The sequence below is a fragment of the Plectropomus leopardus genome, chromosome 3, assembly GCF_008729295.1.
Source record: "Plectropomus leopardus isolate mb chromosome 3, YSFRI_Pleo_2.0, whole genome shotgun sequence".
Lineage (NCBI taxonomy): Eukaryota > Metazoa > Chordata > Actinopteri > Perciformes > Serranidae > Plectropomus > Plectropomus leopardus.
This window is the reverse complement of record NC_056465.1, coordinates 7367549-7386158: the sequence shown is the minus strand read 5'-3', so window position 1 is coordinate 7386158 and position 18610 is coordinate 7367549. Positions and strand designations below refer to the sequence as shown.

At 40.0% G+C, this 18610-nt stretch overlaps 1 protein-coding gene across 2 annotated transcripts in view; it reads left to right on the top strand.

The window, feature by feature from the left end:
* LOC121963630 (carboxyl-terminal PDZ ligand of neuronal nitric oxide synthase protein-like) overlaps window positions 1-18610 on the top strand; it is a 242336-nt gene that overhangs the window by 38670 nt on the left and 185056 nt on the right. The gene's annotated exons all lie outside the window — the stretch shown is intronic.

Genomic DNA, 18610 nt, shown 5'->3' with positions numbered 1-18610 from the left:
GATTTACCTGAATGGGGCTAATGTTCTGGTCTAATATTGTACTGATTTGACCGACTCTCTAATTAAGCTTTCTGCTGATGGCCTGGATAATTTTCACACTCAACATGCTATGCATGAGCTTCACATTGACAACATTTTTTTCCCCACATTATTAAACACAACAATACTGAAACTGAATCTGAATCACGATTGTCAACATCAATGTATAATTCACATTGTGTAAGGGCCTGGACACACCAAACCAGCGGTCAACTTCTGTCACCCAAGGTTTTGCAGTATGTCCTGAACCGTTGGCACTAGTTGGCCCTTGTCTGTTTTTTCTGTTTTTTTGTCTGAGTGTTGAATCTGTGTTGACAACAGTGAAGCCAGTTGGTGCATGAAATCACTCTGATTGGCAGTTGAGCTCAGTGCACAAGAAGAGAAATGGAAGTAAGCTAAACAAATAAACAAATGGTGAAAGTCAAGAGGGTGTGAGATCAAAACACACTTGTTATTTTAGGTAAGATTATTTTTAAGCCCTCGAGCTCTTTGAGCTCTTTGACAGAAACAGTTCAGATTGTTTGTGTTGTTGTTCACCATCATCTAGCAAATGTCCTTTGTTCTTTCAACACTGGGTTGTGTTGTGCTGGCTAACTAGCATCTTGAATAACTGATCTGTCAATCCTGTCAGAGCTGACAGATTGATGGATGAAAGGCAGCTGCTGCAGAGGTGAGTGAAAGTTAACTTAAAACCCAGAGCAATAAACAGTTAAGCTTCACTTTTATTGTGCCTGGTCCATCTGTGCCCAGAGTATACTCTGCGCTCTGTGAGTGTGGTGAATGAATAACTGAATGGTATATTCCAGTAGTGCTCTTAATGCACGATCCAGCTCCAAAAATATAGAATCAGTATGTGGAAGCAGTTGTTTTAATCATGGTGAGCTGCCACAAATACATGGATGTTTGGGAAACCCTGTGTTAGATTGCTTTTAGGTGCAGTCTTTGTGGTGTGGTCAAGTGCAACTTTTGACTTAGACACACATGACATGAGGCCATGCAACAGTTAGCTTTTGTCATTCTAATTCTGTGATGTCAGTTTGGTGAGTCTGGGCCTTATAAGTAATGTGTTTGATGGTGCTGTCTAGTTAATGACCATGCATGCATGGGGTACCCTCATGGGTTTGATTCTCATACTGAAACTGCACACTTTCAGCGTGCTCTTGATAATAGACTTCAAAGCGTTTCCATCAGAATGATCAGAATAATTACAAACCTTTGGACTGAATGGATTGTGAAGTGACTATCAGACAGAAAACGGTAATCCAAAGAGCACAGAAATAATTACAGCTCTGAACGCTCCTGAACTGTCAGAGGGCTTTCAAATGATACTCACTCAAGTTTGATTTGGTTTAACATTTCTGAATAGGTGAGTCATCTTTGCTTCAGTACATCAAAACATCATTAATGCGTAGCTTTTTCTCTAAATTTAGACCACGTTTCCAATAAATCTTGTTTCTTTTGATGTCCCATTCACCCCGATACTTCTCTCAGCTGCCATTGCTGAAAACTTTGAAATCTCCATTTCAGTGAACAGCAGAGAACCATCTTTTTATTTGCCTTTAGAAATGGGTCCTGCCACACCAGCAATGGTCTAAAGCCACACCCCTGTGCCTCACATACCAATGAGCTATGAGAATGGAGCCCAGATGTAATTAAAACCATAAAATATAACATTGACTTCATTAAATATGCAACTTGTTATACATACTATAACTTCATGAGTGGGCCGTAGGCTTGAAAGATATAATGGGAGGAAGCAATGAAATGTTAAAATCTAGCAAACACCCAGAGGTCACAGGGCCATGTTTCCATTATGGTTCCAATGTTTTGAGAATAATAATTTGTCTGTGTTGTGCTCCCCTATCCAGACTAACAAGGGAAGTGATATTGATTAACTCCTCTTGCCAGGAAGGAAAGTTTGTGTGGCATTTCTTTCTTTTCTCACTGGCCGAGCAAGTGCTGCTGTCATAGTCGGAGACACAATTAAATACTGCCAGCTGAGGACCTGTTTTCACTTTACGAGGCAGGTAAACATTGTCCATGCTGGGCAGAATTTCTTTGCAAATCTGCAGAGTTTACGCACCATCCGTGGGGATGGACATGGTCGGATTTTGTACATTATAAGCATGCTGATGCGCCATGAAAGAGAGATTTTTGTTTTCTTTTGTTTATTTATGCACTAAAATCTAATCTAGAGATGTTTCTGTTTTGATTTCTTATATCGTGCAGAGCCTGTTCTCGCTCATTTTTGCCTGGCATTATCGCAATGCGAGGCTAAATGACATCCAATTGGAGAAATGAAACTAAAGTGTCCGATCTGGGGTTGTCTCGGTCCCCAGGCGAGTGTCATGCAGCACTGATCAGCGGCAGGATGCTAGCAGCCACTTGAACACTGGGACACTTTTATTAGGATTGATCTGTCTAGCCTGCCTTGTACTGATGACAGTGACACAAGCTGCTTGTCTAAACCTCAAGGACAAGAGTATAACATCTACCCCTAGACAAAGGCTTTTTTCATTTCAGAGACAGATTGAAAAGGGCCAACTCAGTTAAGTGGCTTATAACTGCTTTGTAAGATATCATAATTACTTGGCAGCCTTGTCCCTCCACCTCACTTCAATCTAAACTCCCATCCCACTTCATGAAAGCAATCACTAATCTTCTCCTTTTGCTTGCTCTTACATTTGTTTCACTTTCTCAACCCAGCTTTTTTTTTGTCTATTATTATTTTAAATCAAGATACACATAAAGTTGAGGCAGGAGGAATGTGAACATCGTCTTGCACATCATTTACCCTCCCCCTCTTTCCCTGAGTATTTGATACAGCTTCTGATCCTACTAATTAAAGTAGATATCAGCGCCGATGCTGAAAGAATCAAGAAGTTTTGAAATTAAACTTTTTTTCTTTTTTTCAAAATCCATTTTGTCTCTTGTGTTTATCATATCACGGGTAATAGATTGAAGACGTGGATGTGTTTGCAATGCTAATTTTCTTAAAATAAAATGTTAAATGTGCCCATAGGCTCAGGGCAACTGAAGAAGGAGAATGAAAGAGAGCCGAGCCTCTGATCAACATTAACAGTGATAATTAGTATACAGGTTGGAGAGGTGGTTTGCTGACAGGTTCCTGGTTCAAATCTCTGGGAGTCAAAGATCTCCTTGGGGAAAGTAAGAGGAGCAGCACTCCTTTTTGGTAGTTTTTCATGAATTAAACATATATCCCTTGACTGCCTTAACTGCTCATTGGCCAGTAGAAGAAAACTGTGATTACAGGAGCAGCTCCCAGGTCTCATCTGAAATGTGTGTTTTGAGGCAAAGAGAGGATCCAAGCTGAAACCATTGCAGAGTAAATTAAAGTGAATATCTTCTGGGATAGAAAGTTTTCATCTGTTTGGACTTGAGGTGGAATTTGTGTTGAAATGTTATCGTGCCCTTGTACGACTTGAAAAACAAGCTCTCTGAGTGTCTGTACGCTGCTGTGCTCATTACATACTGTAGATGTGTAGATGTGCTGTGTGGATGTCGACCCGTTGTTGGGCAAGGTGGTGTATTTATGTAGAAGGAAAACATGGTTCCTGTGTTTGGATTTTAACTTTTCTCAGTCCACCTTTACCTGCATAATAATATGATGAACTTTAAGTATTATATGTAGGGATGAGATAGGAATGAAGCACACCTGTAGAGGTAGAGGTTGATGTGCTTGCTCTTAGGGGACATTCCTTTAAATTCTTGGGTCTGTAATTAAAAGGGTGTGACATAGACCTCCTCTAGACAAAAAGTGACTTTTGGCTTGATCTAATAGTCCAAATTATCACCTGCAAATGCAAGTAGATATTCCATTTTGCAAGTAAATAGTAGTGACTATTCGCGACACTAGTAGGTAAATGATTGTACCAAAATAACCATGTAATGAAAACATATGCTAAGTCTCTTCGATGTTTTGGTTTTATTTCGGGGTGGGCTGCTTCTGTTCTCTGCTGTATTTTTATGTGCATGTAAACAGTGCTGCAAAACCGGCAACCTTGATTGCTCCTAGTTTAAGGGCACCGTAAAAAGGCTTGGATGTGCTTACCTTGTGTATGGTCAAGTAGTACCTATACAGGGTAGAAAAAAACAAGAGTAGTAATTAAAGAGGGATTGTATATATACCATAGTGGCATGAGGCTCTAGAGGATAAACTAAACAAAAGCGGGAGCCATTGGACTATTAATGTTGCCTCTGGAGTAAGTGTTGAGATCCAGGGAAAGGTAGGTAAGTGTCCAGCATGACCTTCTACACTTGTTTTTGTGAGGGGGTTTACATTTATTAAAAGGATTAAGCATCCAGTAAGTTTACAAAGCCTTCAAATGGACTTTTTGTTAGATTTTTTTTCAGTACATTTGATAGCAAATCCTTTAACAGAATCCTGTGATCAAGACTTCTTGCGTTGCAATCATGATTTAGTTATGAAACGCTGATCAATGTATGAAAAGATTTTGCGTCCAAGTTTTCTCTGACCTCTTCTTGAAGTTTATATTCAACATAATACCTCTACCTTAATGAACCAAATGTATGCAACGAAAAAGGTAATCATTTTAGCATGTAAAAGTACATGCTTGTCCAGTGGATTCTATTAATCTTCCAGTCCTCTTGGTCAGTGAGTCAAAAAATTAATCTTGGATGCTGTTTGACCTGGTCTGAATTGGTACAGGTTCCTAAACAGAACTGACGTACTAAGCCACTGGCTGGGCAGCTGCTGCTGACGTTAGTATTTGAACATAATTCAGTCTCCCACAGCCTGATGTAAAATGGATTTTATCTGCTCATAATGATAAATCAGTGCACAGACACTGTTTTCATCCTGTCGACACTCCTGATCACTTATTTTGTCCAGCTCTGGTTTATCAACCAAAAAAGCCTGTGTTAAGTTGTCCTCAGACAGTGTAAGGTGAATATTATATGTGATATGATCCGAGGTTGCACTGATAAATTATTATTTTGAGTTAATATTTCAATAATATGTTAAATAAAAATTGTTTTTTAAACTATGATGGAAGAATCTGAATGCCATCTCTCATTTTTACAGATAAGAACACTGAGGATGACCCACTGTAACATTACGTTTTTCAAACCCATATCCAATCGGTGGCATGTGCATATTCATTAGTTATTACCTAGTCTTTGATCACTCGTACATGACCTCACTGTTCAGCTGGCTTTAGTCATGGCATAGGTAGGCTATATCACTTCAATTACAATTACAATTGCAAAAAGTAACGGCAGCTGAGAGTCCAAAGTTCTTTAAAAAGTTCAATAATTGTGATTGCATTTCTATAATATAGATATGTTAAGGACAAGCCTATATGGTTGGTATCTCTGTTCATCTTTTCTCACCATGCCTTTATAAATGCATAATCTATACACTTTTTTCTTCAGTTAATTATTAAAGATGAAAATAATGTATGAAAATGTAATGCTATTAAATGTGTTTCATTATCATTAAAAAAATGCAAATTACAGCTAACAATAGATTATCAGTTTTACAACTCTGTCCATCAAATAAAAATTCAATAAAAGCCCAGAGTTGTGAGGAAAAAAGAGGAAGGTGACGGAGGTTCCTTATGAGCTTTGAGATCAGTTGGGGGCTAAGCTGAACACTCGCACACGCTGGCTCACTCGATACACACGTTCGTTATTGTTGCTTGTTAGCTTACATCTAATGTCTGCACAGTTGGCTATTAGAGGCTTATCAACAAGAACTGCACAAATGGTCCAATTTACGCAAATGATTGACGGTGAGAATTTGCTTTGATTTTTTTTTTTCTGAACCCACCATTAGAGGATGGTTCCACAGTCAGAGGGCAATGCAGAACTTAGTTCAAAGGGTTCAAGATGTATCTGTTTTGTTTGGGGTTGTTTTTACAGCTGATATTATCCATTAAAAAATGCATGAATCGGCTTTGATGCAGATCCTGCAGGTGGACATAGGACACCACCAGCTATCAGAATGTGAACGTACAGAAAACTGTGCCTAAAGTGTATAAATGTAGTTCAGCAACTATCTGACTATCTGACTGATTTTTATTTCCTGTCACAGTCCAACCTGGCAGACAGTCTCCTCATGCAGGAGAGGAATTAATGCACCAAAGCCAGATTGAAAACCACTTGGACTCCCATTACGCCCATTTATGACTAATGAGCCCCTCTCTGTCACACCTCTTAGAGCTCATTTGTTTTGAACTGTACTTTGAACTGTTACCTCATGACAAAGTTGTCCACAGCTAATGCAGTTCCCCCGCCCCCTGTCTCATTGCCAAAACTTTCAGTAGGCCCGAATCCATCCATCAGAACAAGCCTCATCAGGGCAAGTCAGGCAGTCGCATCAGAAATAATGTGCTCTTTAGAATGGGATAGCCATAATGTTCTTCACAGGTTGGAGTATTAACTGCCTCCATACATCACCCACACTGCAGGAACCGAGGGCCAGTCTGACAGAGAAGCACCGCTGGGATGGTCGGGGGTTACTCTGCATACAATAGGTGGCTAATGATCAAGATAACTGCAGTGAACTAATGGTGAGAGTAAGGTGAGTGAGTGGGGTTTTCCTCATGGGTGTTAATTAGAGGTCAGGTTGCTTCAGAGTTTTTCTCAGAGATACTTAAAATGTATCGGGTGATTTTTATACATGAGGGAAAAGACCTGGGAAGTTACAGAGAGACGGTATGGGAAAGAGGTTTAGTTTTGAGCAAATGAGGTTAAATGTCGAAAAGAAGAAAGAAAAAGAGGGACGAGTGGTCAGCATTAAACAAGCATATAGAAAACCGAGACTGAAACCCAAAAATGTTCCTTGCTGCGTCAGAAAGGCCTCTGAAACAACATTTTAAGAGCTTTATTCCAAAAACAAGACCTTTAGTAGCTTATGTGAGCACTGTGATAAAGGCTGCTTCAGTAGTATAAAGCCAGCCGCAATGATAAAGGAATAAAGAGCTCTCAGTGATTATGTGATGTCAAGCTGATAGTACTTTCAAACTCTGCAGACACTCTACTGTGAAGTTTTTTTTCTTATAGACAGTTTGAGAGGATTGTTTTCCACAGGTATCGACTTGGCATTGTCGGACTCAATGTACTTTGACTGGTATTGGACATTTGGCAGCACACAGTTTGAAGCTGCTTCGCTTTTTATCTTTATTTTTAATGTCCTGCATGGTTGCTCCTCCCTTCGTTACACCATCTGTCCATTTGCTTAGCTGAGCAACACATCCTGAGAAAATAAATAGCTAAATTGACATAAAGGGCATAATCACTCCCCACAAATGAATTTGCCATTCGTCACTTAGGCACAAAAAGTTCGGTGTCCAGTCATGATCTTAAGAGCCAGGCATTTGCACATCAGATTTTGAAAATAGGGAATGTGCCCTGCTGTGACCTCTGTGGGTTGAAAGGTACAAATCTGAAGTTTTGCGCACATTGAGAAGGGGGGCCTTGTGAACACACCCAGCTTTGATGTAGAGTTGCGCTGTAATTAAAGTGCCGTAGCATGACGGGTGTGAAAGCTGGGGCATCTTACCAACATTAGTTAGTAAAAGGTGTCACGATTTTTATTCTAAACCAAAAGTCGATTAAAATGGCCTTTTTGATTACAATCATCAAAATGAAAAGCAGGATCGGTGATTTTTCTGGTATTTTTTCCTCTTTCTCCTGCTTGCACACAAAAAAAGAGAAAAGGTGACACAGTGTAGCTTACTGGTAGCCTGCAGCTGCACTTTGAGAAACCATGGCCACTGTCAGGGGTAGAAGATGATGGAGAACTTTTAGAACTAGAAAATCCTGTCGCCTCCGGGAAATCTGCGGAGTGGTAAAAAAATTCATGCCTTCCTCATGAGTTATGTAAACAACAAATGTGTTGTTGACAGAAAAAGTGCAGTTTTTAGGCTTTGCTGTGAAGTAAAAGCAAGCAAGGATCTAGTGGGCTTTTGCAAGGAGGAAACTCAAGCTGTTGTGGTATCGTACTCTTCTGCCATCGAGTGGCACTTTTTGTTTTTGTACCAAACAGTTTGTTTCCAAGTGACTGGTGAAGTTATTATTCAGACTTGGGCTGTATCTGCTTTTTTATACCTATATACCTTTTTGACATTATACCAGGTCTATGGTATGTGACGGTATTTGTGTTAAATTAGGTGCAGGTGGTAGAAGTCATTGTTGCCTCATTGGTCCAGCTGGGAGATGTGCTCAACTTGCAAGTTCAGAAGTTCAAATAACAAAAAGGGAAACATTCTTACACCTTTATTCCTTATAAAAAGAATACAGCTCTGCACCTTTAAGTTTCTCTCTTTAACCGATCTGTGACTAGCTTATTTGCCTTGTTAACTCATTGTAAAACAAACCTCACTAAAACCCGACAGAAACAGAAATTGTCATGGTTCATCTTTACATTGTTCCAACTATCACCACCCCGTTTGGGTCGATATAAAGAGTTAATTCACCAACTTAGATGTAAAAATATGTGCGGATTTATATTAGTTCTTTAACGTTATCCCCACCACTCAAATTCACCCTTTGTCTCAGCTCACCAAATGACACTTCCTAGGGCTTCAAACAAGTGATGTGTCGAGCTTTACGAATCAAGACTCCGTTGTCTAACAATAGTATAACAGTTCGTGCTGTAAAGACAATGTTTAAATCGAGTATTGAATCGATTGATTTGGAGAATTGTGAAACCCTTACCAGTTAGGTTTGCAACAGATTAGTAGCCTGTATGCTGTCGTGTTTGCTCTGCCTTTGCAGTGTTCATTCATGTTCCCAACAAGAGCACACCTTTAAATTTGATTGACCAACACCCTTTCCCTCAATGCCAAAATGAGGCTACACTTTCGCTATCTACTTTCTGATCTACCCAATGATTGTTGTAACGAAACAAAAAAAGTTATCTTAAATGGGTCTCATCTGTAGTCTTTTGAGTGCTTTCTTGTTTGAAAGCTTTCTGTTATTTTTTCTTACTCTGTGCATTATATTGTCCCTTTTTATATTTCAAAACTGTTTTTTACTTTTTGTTATCATAAAGTGCTGTCAGCTGTTGGTTTTATTACTGTTGTAAGGTCAGATTTAGGTTGCACTGAACTGCTTGTCATTTTGCTTTTATGATACCTGCAGAAAAGTCTGCAGCAGCAGCAGTAGTTTTTAGCCCTCCTTTTCTTACCCAACAGCACCAATAATAAACAGTAACACCTGCCGGGTGTTGGGTGACCTTATACTGGCAGTGGCAAACACATATATGCCAAGAGAGAAGGCTGAGTACAAGAAAAAACTGAGAGAAAAAAGGTATAAAGGCACACATTCCTAGCCCACGGATATGATCATATCAAAACCACTCATCTTCAGATTGGTAGTGAACCAAATAGAAGAATGTTAGCCACTCTCACTGGTATAAAATATCACCAAAATATAAAACTGTACCAATTGTTACCAAGGTAAACAGCCATAAAGAGAAGCTACAGTTTACTTAATTGCACAAGCATTGGAATATGGTCTATTTACAGTATGTGTAGGATCAGATTTAGGCACGCTCATGTCTGCTGTATGTGTGCTGTATATAGACCAGCATGCCAAGCATTTCCTTATGTAATCCCAGTCTCCTACTAAGTATCACGCGTGATAAATCGTCGGCCCCAAGGGGAGATTTGAGAAGACTGCTTTCGTCTGAATTGTTTCCTTGTCACAATTAGTGCGCATACATTCAGTGTCTCCCCTTCTGACATTTTTCAGCAGCGTTCATAGGCCTCTTCGTACAAAGGCAATATCAATCACACTGAGAGTAAGTGATTGAATGAGGGATAAATGGAAAACACACACACTGCAAGTCTAACCTCTCCAATCTCAGCTTTAAGATTGGAAACATAGGAGCTGGTGTACATTGTTCCTCACAAACCCAACTGTTCCCTGTGGCTCTGGCTGCCAATAGCAGCTCCCTGGGAGACAGTGAAGCGTGAAGCTGGAAGTGGAGAGGGAAAACTTCTTTAGGTCATCCAGGGCAATCACACACTGGCAGTTGCGCTCACCTACAAAAGAGATAGTAAGGGAAAAAATGTGTCTGTCATTGGTGTTAGTCCGAGGGAGATGGAAAAACTCTTGGTGACAAACAAGTCAAACTCACATACAGAGACACATGCACGCTCACCTTTCCGGTGACCATGCTTCCTTTTTTTTTTTTTTCTTTTTTTTTCAATTACTGAGCATCACATCTGGTGATCATTTTTTTAGTGAGGCATGAAACCCAGCCAGCCGGTTGCCCGCTTAGCATCCACGCCATTCTTCACATTATGCAAATAAGGCCAGGATCAGAAGATTGAGAGACGTCCGGCAATCTCAACAGCCACAGTGGTGGCGACGATGATAATGAGGGCGATGACAGCAAAAAGTCCGGCATGGTGGTGTGCGTTACCATAGTTACCATGCTAAGTTGCTTAAGGGTAACAGCTGGAGCTGGAGGATGATAGGTGTGTAATTGAAGAGAGGGAACACAGAGAGACGGAGATCGCAGCTGACGTGGAGATGGAGACAGATGATAAGGAGCACATACACAGAAAAATATCACCCACTCGTTAAAGTGCTTGGATTTGGGCTGCAATTAAAGTTTATAGGAAATCAGTACCATAATGTCTCGCACACACGGGATCGCTGCTGCACGTTGATTCTATGATGGGATCATGTGATCATGCCAAGAGAAAATTATTGGAAAAGAAACTTTAAAAGCCTTAAATTTTTGACAAGATATTAAATGATACACTCACAACTGTGGCTGAAAAATGCAGGAATAACTGTAGTCAATGTATTAATCATTTAGGGATGCAAGATATGGATTTGTTTTTAGCTAATACTGATAACCAATAATGACCTGCTTTTCATGGCCACTTCTGATAAGACAACCAATAATTTCACATTTTGTGTGTTAAAATGAAGTTTATAACCTGTAGTTTATGCACACCTGGGTGTAAGAAAGGGGATGGTGCAGTGGGAAAATATGGATGATTTAATATGGTATAGCCGGGACCTAAACAGTTCTGACTCAACATTTATTTTGTTTTGGTTAAGTACAGTATATACAAACACCCACACATATATAGTGACAGGGCCAAATGTAGCAACACAAGGCTAGCATTGCCGGTTATTAATTGGTAGAGCCGGACTGATGAAAGGGAAGCTGATATTGGCCCATCACAGATATATCAGTATGAGCTTATTAGTTGTCTGATATGCACAATATGACAAGTTTATTTTTAACAGAACATAATGCAGAAACAGATGCTTAGAGTAATTTAGAATGATCAAATTCCTAATGAAGTTTACTGTTTTAAGCCACAAGTATTTGATAGCTATATCTGAGGGATAATTTCATTGCATAAGTGCATATATATTTATATATCAATATCAGAATGTTTTACTCCCCAATAACGATATTAGCACCAGCCTCTAAAATGTAGATTGTGTCTAACGTGTTTAACAGCAGCAGGAAGTCAGGGATCAGACCCTCGACACAGACCCTGTTGTCTTTCTCTGAAACTGTGAAAGACTTCCACAAAAGTGACAGGCATGTTTGGCTCTCTAGTCGGCATGCTGCACTTGTTCTTCTTCTCTGTTTTGGCGGCACACAACTGACTTTAAAGGTGTACTACCAGCGACTGTATCAGTGTTTGTATTGTAGATACTGCACTTGTTAAGTCAATACAGCAGTCTGGCTTTGTTTTATCGACTGTAATTTCATTATCAGAATAACACATAGTAATATAAATTGCCCATTACATATTTTGACTCCTTGGTGTTATTACTGCCTCTGTTTTTGAGGCTTTTGTAAACAGATGTTCTACAGGTAGGGTTTAGGAGATGAAATACAATGCAAATAGTCCACTTATGCATAATTCATCCATCAGCTTGTTTAATTAAAGTTAACTTGGGAACAATCATTTTGTTCTGTGTCTCAACAATTGTGAGGACACTGCGTGCAGCGAAGGTTAAGACCCCGGCTGTGCTAATGAGCTGCCCTCATTGACATTCAAGCATTTTTTGCCACGGCGCTATTGTCACTGATTTATAATTGCTATTATAAATCATGTTATGAAGTAGTCATGAGTTACCAGAGGAAAATCTTAAAGAAAGCTACCGTGGCTCTAGTAAAGCTTATCAGTAACAAAAGCATAAAAGAAGAAGGAGAAAGTGAAGTTATTCACCTATTTTCTGCATAGTGAATTCCTGAGTCCACTGAGAAAGTTAGTCATGTCCTTAGACCTCATTAAATCCCATTACAAGTCCTGTCATGCAGTGACCCAACAGAGGTTTGGCTCCCTGGCTTCAAAGTTTTCAGGAGCACTGGTTTAGTTCATGAGTAACAGTTAGGATTAGTCAATAAAGAAGAGCTGCCATTAGTATTTGTTTGTCAGGATGTAAATTAATGTTTATTCTTGAAAAAAAAGAAAAAGACCAGGATAGCCAGAGTTGGGTTTAGTGGTTCAATGTTGCTTTATATTTCCATGTAATGAGATCTTGATGCCTCTATTCCATTACATTTAGCTGGCAAGCTTTAAAGTGTGTACCTTTTTACATGAAAGCACTTACATAACAACAGTATTTATAGTTGAAAGTGAGAAAATGGCTTTCCTTTTAACGTCCATTGAAGCCTGAAATAGCAAGATCACAAGGGAAGTATGATGGGACCAAATCGATATTCTGCTTTAAATTTCTATTTGAGCATGTTTATTCAAGACGAAATAGATGCACCTGTTCCCCTGGGGTATTTCAGCTGTTTAGTTTAAAAGTGTCAGTTTCTTTGACAAACTGAGTCTAGCTAGCTATTCTGATACACTTTCAGTGATGCTGGAGGTAGGGAAAAACAATTTCAGTGTTATGGGCAGCTCTGAATCAGAGTTGGTAGCTGCGTGGCTGAGAGTGGAGCATCGGCCCGTGAGCTCGGCAAAGAGAAACCCAGCAAATGCTGTCAGTTTTGATACTATTCTTCCTCGAGAAGCTGAATCTTTGAAAGGCACTCCAATTACAGTTACTTCGGCTGGCAAAGCAAAGCCTGTATCACTGCGTATCACTGCCAAACGGTCCTTTTTCATACTCCGAATAAGTTCATGAGAGCTGTCTTAGCAGGGTTGTACCTGCGTGAGTGCATGCATGAATGAAAGCGTGAGTGTCAAGAGTACGAGTAAGGCCCAGTCTTGCTTTGGCGGTGTGTCAAAGCGTTTGCTGACAGAGAGGGAGTGCTGCGGGGTGCGTGTCTGATAGCTGCCCACTGGCATCAGCAGGAAGAAAGGATGGAATGGGAGAGATAGCATGGTTTTAAACAGCACCAGACACCAACATGCAAAAATGTAGAGATGACCTTTTTTACATCTTTGCATGAAAAAGACAACAACATAAAGTCTTTCTTACTGTCTGTGAAGCTGAAGAATGCCTCTGATACTACAGATAGCTGTAAAACTTATACATATATACATATGTCCTGAAACAGTCAGTTCATTGATTAGTCAATTGATGAAACTTTAACAGCTGTTTTAATGATCTATTTTGTACAATGTATTCTGTTCGTTGAATTCAGCTATTCAGTGGAAGAGTTGCAGATTTTCTCAATTTAATGTTTCTTCAATGTGTTTTTTATGCCTCCGCGCCAGTGACAGTCTCATGGCTGGAGGCATTATGTTTTTTGAGATGTCTGTCTGTCCCATTCTCATTAACGTGATATCTCAAGAACGCTTCATGGATATTTTCTCAGAGTTGGAGCAAACATTCACTTGGACTCAAGCATGAACTGATACAAATTTGGTGTTCTAACGTTGAGGCCATCACCATGTGTCAGTTTCCTCAAATTTGGCACAAACATCCATTTGGACTTAAGGCTGATTCATAAGAATTTGGTGGTCAAAGGCGACTTCACAAAACACATTTTGGGCATATATCAAGATTAAATGTGGGTAATTATGACAAAATAGGTTATTATTGAAAAGTGAGGATTTTTTTTGTTTTATCCAAAAGGACAAAAGTCACATTCACTGGGACAACATAATTGTCTGCAAAAACACTTTTCTTGCAAATTTTCAACATTGTAACTGAGGGACTGAATGGGGGAAATTTGGTTGGATACCGAGTTGGTGACACTAATACTGGTTGCCCACCTTGAACCGTGGTTATTGTATAGATCTGTGCTGATGGGTTGAAGAAGGGTTTTATAGGAATTTGTGGCTTCCTTGCACCAACATCCATATTTAAAGCACTGTCTACTGTCATGACTGTGGACAGAAATGGATGCACACTGCTACTTGACTGTTTGATGAAGGCATACAATCACAAGGCAGTTATTCTTGTTTTAAATGTAAGGACAAAATAAGAAGTTGAATGACACCTTGAGTCTTTAAACATGCAATAGGCATTTGTCATGGTTGCGGCCCTACTGCATGTCTTTATGTTCAAGAAAAGAAGGTGACAGTCATCGCTGGCCAATGCACAGCTTTGCTGGTAAGCTGCATCATAGACTTTACAAATAATGGATGTTGCTATTGTGATGTCACACATTGGTTTATGGACCTTTATTAGATAGGACAGCTCCAGGGTGAAAGGGGGAGAGAGAGAGAGAGGATGACATGCAGGTTGGGACTGAACCTGTGGCAGCTGTGGCAAGGACATAGCTCTTGTATATAAGGCTACCAGGTGAGCTACTGAGTGCCTCACCATCGTGGTGTTTCAAGCTAGAAATAGGCATATTTTCGCGAAAGGCTGGAGCTGTGGAGGAGTGAGTGGTGGATCTGATGGAGAAGTAAAGGACATTATCGACTGACAGCCTTCTACTCAAGGTGGCCTGTCCTTAATTTTGCACAACTTTATGCCTTAATAAAATGTAAACGGGTAATTCTATAAAATTTTACCCCATGTGCAGTTGTCATGAATGTTGAAATTAGCTATAGAGACCAAAACTGTTTCTGTACCAGGCTGTGAACATGTTTAATCCTGCTGTAAAATTGGTAATTTTAACATGGGGGCCTCAAGTGGCCATTCAAAGAACCTCAACTTTTGGCAATTTCTTGTTGGCTTCATTTGTCAGCCCTGGAGTTTGCCACTTGGTTGGCACGTGAGGATAGAGATAAAAGCTGTGTATTTATTTACCCATATTCTGGTGAAAAATAAGTCGAATGAATATACTGAGAGTATGACTGGGGAGTGAAGAAATGGATTATTCTGCTGGACTGAATCAAAACATTTTGGTGGATGTATTGATATTTTTTCCCGGCCTTTCAAGCTGGTCAATGTGGAATCCATTCAAACCAACATGACCATGATTCAAGGGAACTAAATCCACGTTGCTATGTGAGGGAGGACACTTTAATACACTTACCTGTCAAATGTTGATTGTGTGGCTGTATGATGCTCCAAAAACCATCTCTGACTACTGACACAACTGAAAATGCAGCGACTGCAGAATCACTAAGTCATGTTTTGATGTATTGAGGCAGCCTGAGGAGCGTACACACTTCCCTGCTGGCAGTCTTCTTCTCTTTCTTGAGGTGCCCGGGTCCTTTCATTTCACCTCCCTTTTACTCCCTGAAGTTGAAACAAACATCAGGTGCAAAGCAAGCTGCCAGTCAGCCTCAGCTTTCGTGTGCTGCTTTTTCCGTGGTCTGCTGAGCGTGCAGGAGTCCAGGTTGACACCACATCAAAGCGTCGGCAACTGCTATTGTAAGACTGTGGCAGCATTAGCAAGTGGTCACAGTCTACAGGGACAAAACACTGAAAGGAGATGCCACTTTTTTAAAAAAAAAAAAGTCCCTCCCCTGGGTATGTGAACAAAAATCTTATTCCGAATTTCCCCCTTTAACCCTTTGAAACCTGGATCGATATCAGTTTTCTTGTGCTGCATTTGGATGCCTTTTATAAGCATTCGAGACTCTTGAAACTTAAGCAAACATGGAAAAAAGGCAATGAGCAACTTGGCAAGAAATGTTCTGCAAATTGCATAAAAAAGGAAGAAAATGGAAAAATAATTTGAACAAGAAAAGAGATTATTACTGCGAACTAAAAAAATAGGGAGGACAATCCAGAAATGAATTATTGTAATGATATTTTTATTCTTTTATTGTAGGTTTTTTCCCCCAGGTCATTTCTTTCTTTCTTTTTTTAATTTTCAGGAAAACTTCTCATAAATTTTACTAATTTCATCCTTCAGCCTTTGTTCTTCTACCCACTTTTGGTTAGATGCTGTTTGTTTTTTGCACAAATGCAATCTGATATCTCCCAATAAAAAAAACAAGCCTGTGGTGTAAAGAGATGCTACAAAAGTTTATTAAATTCCATGCAAGTAAAGTTTGTTTGCTGGGCAGTCAACAATTTGATTGGACAAACAGGATCATTCAAACCTGCAAACTTGCATCCACAAGCCAGCTGTTCCACTGCAAGCTGACTTACTGTAACACCCCACACCTAACCACATCAGTGTCTGCCTGTTATTCAGTGGCGTCAACAGATGTGAAGGGATTTACATGAATCCCTGTGATGAAATTGGAGACAAAAAAGCACATTTTAAACCCTGAAACCCTTTGGAATAAGTGAAAATTAGATTACTCAACTCTCTGTGGAGCAGTTGAATAATAATGTTGCAGCATTAAAGGAATTTTTAATTTGCACAAAGGCGCTTTGACACAGCTCCCTTAATCATGGCCTCTTTTTTTTTTATCAGGAAAAACATTGATGGGGAAAATTTACGATGCCCTTTGCTAATGAAACTGCCTCTATGGAATGTTTGATGTGTGCTTGTAAGGGAAATGATAGCCAGATTGCGTTATTGGGGAATATTCAGAAGAAAGCGTGACTGCATTAAATCAGATTCTGCTTTCAAGATTGAGACAAGCGATATGCCGAGCTGAGCATCTCCTCTTCGCCCATGCTTGCTTTCATTTTCCTGTATTGTGTGAATCTTGCTGAGGAAGCCTTATCGAGAACTTTCCTCTGCTCTAATGGGGGAGATCACCGAGGATCGCTATTGCTAATGCAGTGCTCTCTATTCCATATCTAATATTACCTGTCTGTGGAGAAGGAGCAAGGCTGACAAGAAGAAAGACAGCTGGCTTTTTTTTCTGTTGGCCTGTAAGACTTTCTGATTTTCTGCTCAGTCTTTCACCACATTGAGCTCAAAGCGCTTTGTAGACTCAGAAAGCGCTGTACTGAATCTAGGTTTCACAGCTTCTTTCTCTTTCTGCCAATTAGCGACCCCACATCGTCTGATACAGGCAGCAGAACTTCTCCCTACTTTCCTATCAGCATCACACATTCAAAGTATTCACCAATCTCACCACTGAGTGCTGGACTTTTCATCCTCGCTCCCTCTTTTCTAGCACTCTCGTAATTTTGTTTAGACAAAAGATACCCCCCGCCCCTCCGCCTTTCTCGCCTCCAAATCCATTTGAATTCACCAGCAAGTGCTGTAAGGGAAATCCAATTTTGGCCACCAACCTGTGGAGTGGAAGAACAAAAAGGAGCATTTGCATGGAGTGCAGGGGAAACGGTGTGTTGTGTGGGAGATGAGACCAAGAATTCCCCTGATTGCTTTACTGATCTGGATATTGAATAGGTGCCAAGGTGGAATGTAAATGAAGTGCTCACAGATATTGCTATAAAGAAGAGAAATCGGCTAAATAAAGCGATAAAAAGTAAGAAAGGACAAAATCATTAAATTGCCAGGAGGTGAGGCACGAGTTATGAGCTTGATATTACATAAGTGAAAAGGTTCTTGTTATTTTTACAGACCTTTGTGAAGCTTTCAGTACAGTAAAAGCTCCTTCCCAGAATGAAGTGGTCTTGGAAGTGAATTGGAGTATGACTATAGGTCAGCTCTGAAAGCATTTTGAGAGCAGAAATGTTCCACTTCTCTGAATTGTTGGCTATATATTGGAGGGAAAAAGAAAATCAAATAAGTGTAAATTTAAGTGGCTACGGTCAAATTTGTCACTCATGTCAAAATGTGCAGAAAAATAATCATAATCTCTGAATGTAGAAATTCTTGTGGTACTCAGAGGGCAGCGGTCTGTGTGATCTGTGGCCAGGGTGGAAACATAAGGCCACTTATCCATCACCCTTGTGACCAAAAGCTGGGTGCGGCCACATTCCAAACACAAGCTAACTGATAGCATTGGAGCGTCCCACTCTAGATCACTCACTCTGCAATTTGAGCCGCTTTTTTACAGAGTTTTGGGTTAGGCCAAATCTTGTTTCTCTCATGTAGTTGCACTGTGACAAAACTTGACAGATGTAGACTGTTTTGGCTGATTTTATCAAAATGTCTTGAGCTAAGTGCTGATGAGGGAGCCATTCCTTTCGAAGTCCCAGAGTCCGGTCTTGGTCTTTGTCTGCGTCCTTTAACATGAGGATGGAGTTGTAGATCTTTAGAGTGGTTCTCGGAACTGATTCTTGACGATTCCTGTAGGGTGATCAGAAGGAAGTCTTCTCCATGTATTTGCTAAAAAGAAAAGGAAAATGTTTACTCCAGTCAGACAAAACAAACACTCAGAGGATGTCACGGCTCCGAGGATTTATGAAAAAACAGATGAACAGATGA